At 55.0% G+C, this 4,860-nt stretch overlaps 1 protein-coding gene across 5 annotated transcripts in view; it reads right to left on the reverse strand.

The window, feature by feature from the left end:
• The window catches only part of TTC39C (tetratricopeptide repeat domain 39C), a 54,371-nt gene that overhangs the window by 46,666 nt on the left and 2,845 nt on the right, over positions 1-4,860 (reverse strand). For all 5 annotated transcript variants that reach the window (XM_014546153.1, XM_014546156.1, XM_005874311.2 and 2 more), the window contains exon 2: positions 4,623-4,626. The gene's annotated coding sequence lies outside the window, so the exon portion shown is untranslated. The remainder of the gene's footprint in view (positions 1-4,622; positions 4,627-4,860) is intronic.

Below are 4,860 nucleotides of genomic sequence, written 5' to 3' on the forward strand. Positions count from 1 at the left end.
GGTCAGCCCGGAGCCCCTTTATCCCCAGGTGTTGCTTCTCCAAAGCTTGACCAAGATCCCAGAATCGACTCTCATTGGCTCTGACTGGCCTGCCTGTGCCCAGGTGCTCACTCTTGGGCCAATCAATGTGGCTAGGGGGCGGCCCATCGTGAAGATTCAGCCAATCGGAGCCTGGCCTTGATCAGGAGGTGGAACCTACTCCTGCAAACCCCAGGGCTGGGAGTTGCAGGCACCTTGGGAGGAGGGGCGTGGGGGTGGGTGTGGGACGTGCTGGCCTCTGCCTGGCCCCCGAACTGAACCGCATGGTGAGGTTTTGGGTTGACAGTCCCAGCGCCTGTAGATGGTGCCTCCCCTGGAGAAAGCTGGTGGCGTGCGGTTCGGTTCTGTGATGCCAACAGCCAGGCCTTCGGGGCCTTTCTGTAAACTGCGCTGCCGGGTACAGTGAGTGCAGGTTCCCGGACGTCTGAGCCCCTAACAGGGAGGAAGCGGGGACCTGACTTCCCTGCATCTTCACATCACACGGGCTTTGCTGACCGCTCGGCCTTCCACCCCCCTGAGGTGGGGCAGAGGCTGCTGACCGCCCCTAGTGGACCGTCCATGGCTGACGGAACAGGCTGGTCCCGCCCTGCTCTTCTTGGTGGGTCAGGAGCTGGCCTGCGGGGGGGCACGTGGGTACCCACAGCGTCACCTGGCCCTTCTCCAGCCGGAGGGACGATCCCTCGGAAATTCACTGCCCAGTGTGGTCACCCTTGTGTTGGGATCCGGTTTAAGTTTCTGTTCGGAGCCAGGAAACCATTCCCTCCGGGTAGGACGCCTCCCCGCGGGCCTCTCCCCAAACTGGACGCCCAGTGACAATGTGGGGCTGAGCATGGGGGCAGCTCTTTGTTCCGCGGCTGCCTGGACCCAGGGGTGCGACAGGGGGAGGGCCTTGGCCCCCCTCTGGTGCCTGCCTCCCGGGGGGTGAGGCGGTGAGGCCCTGCCGGTCCTCGATGGAGACGTCTTGAGTGGGAATATGGGTCGTCTCCTGTCCTCAGAGGGTCTCTCTCTCTCTCTTTCACGCTCTCTGTGCCCTCCCATCCCCTTTGCCTTCCTTCCTGCACCCCTTCCCTGTAACCCACCTCCTTGCTTCTCCCTGACAGTTGCTGCTCCGAGATCCACGGACCCTTCTTCCTCCAGAAATAACAGTCTCCCTCCCCTGGCCCTCCTCAGGGTGAGCACGCCCTGCAGCTTCCTGTGCCCGTCCCTGTCCTCCTGCGCGGTCTGTGGCTCTGAGGGCCTCATGGCTCTGAGGGCGAGGCCCGTCTCTGGTTTCAGGCTGGGCCTGCCCGGCCCCTGGGGAGGGACGCAGACGCAGAGCTCCGGGCTGGGGACGGGGTGGGGAGAGGTGGCAGAGGCACGGAAAGTTCCGTCCGGGCGCTGTGGCTTTGCTCGGCCTGCGTCTAAAACCAAAGCATCCTGCCACTGTGGTGGAGTTCCATCTTGAATTCCCGTTTTTATCTAAATGAGAAGATTATCTGCCTTCTATTCGGTGACGTCATTTCTTACAACAATCCTGGGCTGATCATGCGAGGACACCGTGAATCCTTTGCAACATTAACAACCAATGCCCCGGCCCAGTTCTCTCTAACCACTAGGCTCTCCCGGCCCGGGAGGAGGAGGGCTCCTTGCTGGTTGCCTCACCACCTACGTCAGTGATGGCGAACCTTTTGAGCTCGGCGTGTCAGCATTTTGAAAAACCCTAACTTAACTCTGGTGCCGTGTCACATATAGAAATTTTTTGATCTTTGCAACCATAGTAAAACAAAGATTTATATTTTTGATATTTATTTTATATATTTAAATGCCATTTAACAAAAAAAAATCAACCAAAAAAATGAGTTCGCGTGTCATAGGTTCGCCATCACTGACCTACATGGACCTATTTTGGGTGGAAATAGCAGCAGCCGTGGCATTGGCTGCTCGGGGGATCTGTTTCCAAATCTGAAAGTGGACTCAGATTCCCTAGGACTGTCCCGAGCGACATTGCCAACCTGTTTCATCCCAGGGCACACACAAGCTCTTACGAAAATTCGGCGGCTCACCAAACGTACATGTTTTTGCCGATCTAACAAAAAATAACTATAATTCTTATCTATTCACTGTTGATCTAGCGGCTGTTGACATTTGTTCTTTGACAATCGAGGGGAAGAGAGGTCAGTGCCCGTGAGTAAACAGTCAGGTACTGCGTGTTTTAGACGTTCTTGCACCACCAGGTTGAAAGTCGCTGGCCAAGGGCGTGCAGTCGGTGCTCAGTGCCTGTGTGTTAGCTGCGTGGGGAGGCTGAGCTTCCAGGGGGTGAGGAGGAAGTGGGGCGAGGGAGATTGGGCCCGGAGGCCAGATCATAGATTACGGTTCTGGTTCTGCACGGCCTTGACTTTGTGGCCTGCAGCGATTCTCCTTCCCCTCTCAGCCTCCGTGTCCATTTATAACATGGAGATAATCAGCACCCTCAAGGCACGCGCATGAGACAGCAGCAGGGGAAAGCGCTCGCACGCGATAGCAAGGCATTATCACATCTGTACAGTGAGTTGTGTAATAGTCCTTAATCCAGTGGCCCCGTCTGTCCACATGCTTGTCGTCAGCAGTGATATCCAGCTACGAGAAAGCCTGTGCCATGAAACGCCAGGTGGGGGTGATTAGCTTAAACCACTTCTAATGTCAACAATGCATGTTGGCGTTATCACTCCATCCACTGAGCCAAACCAGCCCGAGTGCCGGTCCTTGACTTTTGAGCCCCAGAATAGTATTAACCAGTCTGAGTCATCGAAGGGAGCTAATCACTATTTTTGATCACATTCCTATTTATCTTCAAAAGAAGATCCATGGTAACGGAGAATAGGTAAAACATTGGGAATAAAACTTTGAAGATGATTCCAGAAGAGGAGGCTGACTGTCTGGAACCAAGGACTCGGTTAAATCATTGATTCCGGACGATCTTTCTCAAGGTCCTTGGCCGACGGAGCCAATCCCAGGCCTGAGGTCAGCAGTTCCTAGCGGAACCCAGGCCAGGTGGACCTGGGCACCAGGCCGGCCAGGACTCTGCTAGGCGAGCCCAGATGAGAGCAGGCAGAGAGGACTGGCAAACAGTGGCATTGCCCGTGAGGCTGGTGGACGGACTTCTCAGCTGGAAGGCCAGGGCCATCGGGCCATGCAAGCCACTGAGCCTGCTCTCACGGGGTAAACGTCAGTTAAGAACACGGTGTGAGGAAGGCAACGGCTATACCTCCAAGTCCTCTCCCTGTTTAGATGAGTTCCAGAGCTGCAGAACCCCAAAACGGGATGCAATGAGAGTGTAGACAGGAGCAGAGCAACGACGATGGGCCAGGGACAGGCAGAAAGGCCCCGGTGCCTAGCAAGGGGCAAAATGGGAGAACAAGACCCTCGCCCCACACGCAGCGGTTCTCAACCTTCCTGATGCCGCGGCCCTTTAATACGGTTCCTCATGTGGTGGGGACCCCCAACCATAAAGTTATTTTTGTTGCTACTTCATAACTGTAATTTTGCTACTGTTATGAATCGTCATGTACATATCTGATAGGCAGGATGTATTTTCATTGTTACAAATTGAACATAATGAAAGCATAGTGATTAATCACAAAAACAATATGTAATTATATATGTGTTTTCCGATGGTCTTAGGCGACCCCTGTGAAAGGGTCGTTCGACCCCCAAAGGGGTCGCGACCCACAGGTTGAGAACCGCTTCCCCAGGGTGACCTTCCTCCCCCAGCACGTCCCCGGTCATGCAGTTTAGACCCCCTGCCCCTCCTCCCTACAGACAACATCGAGGCCTCAGTTGTATCTCGGCTCCAGGCCCAGAAAAGCAGCAAAACCAACAAGTGACGCTCGGCTGCCTCAGGACCAGCTGCGTTGAGTAATGACCCGGCCCTGGCGCCGACCAGTGGAGACCGTGACCTGAGAGAACACCCTGAGAGGCTGGTGGGTGTTCTGCTGAGACCCTCCCCTGAGACCTGCCCTAAGAGCCCCACCTGCAAGAGGGAGAGAAATACGCTCGGACGAAGGACCCAGCATGCGCGCTCTCTCCAGGGAGCACGCCCCGGTCCTTCCCCACAGGCCCGCATCCCCCAACCCCTAAGGGACCCCTGAGACTTGCCACCAGGGGAGCAATGGGTAGTGGCCGCTCGTCCCAGGCTCACCCCTGACCCCGTCCCCACGGCCCCCTTTTCTCTGACGTCCCCGTGAGCCCTGCCTGGGCTCTCCTGTTGGTTCTCCTAGGCCAGCGGTCGGCAAACCGCGGCTCGCAAGCCACATGCGGCTCTTTGACCCTTGAGTGTGGCTCTTCCACAAAATAGCACGTGCGGGCGCGCACGTACAGTGCGATTGAAACTTCGTGGCCCATGCACAGAAGTCGGTTTTCGGCCTGGGCGAGTCTATTTTGAAGAAGTGGCGTTAGAAGAAGTGGGGGGTGTCGGTCGGTCGGGCGACGGGAGACGCGGCGCAGGGGCGGCACGCGATTCAAGCACGAGTTGAGTGAGCCAGTCAGCAGTCTCATGTGCAGTGGTTAGTGCTAGTCGCGTCCACAAATCGCGCGCGAGTGACAAAGGTACCTACTCGAAGCATAAAATTGCTGCAAATCCTACAGGTATTTTTGTCATCAATTTAAGAATTGTAATTCTTTTGTGTTGGTGGCTTTATTATTATAAAATGAAACATTTTTTTAGGTGCCCTGTTTGAGATGGCTACAAAGAAGAAGCAAAGAAAAACGGAAGACGAAAACCATGAATTTAAAGTTGAATTTAAAGTTGAATGTACCTACCTATATAGTTTAAGTTTAAAAAATTTGGCTCTCAAAAGAAATTTC

The sequence above is a fragment of the Myotis brandtii genome, unplaced genomic scaffold (assembly GCF_000412655.1).
Source record: "Myotis brandtii unplaced genomic scaffold, ASM41265v1 scaffold433, whole genome shotgun sequence".
Lineage (NCBI taxonomy): Eukaryota > Metazoa > Chordata > Mammalia > Chiroptera > Vespertilionidae > Myotis > Myotis brandtii.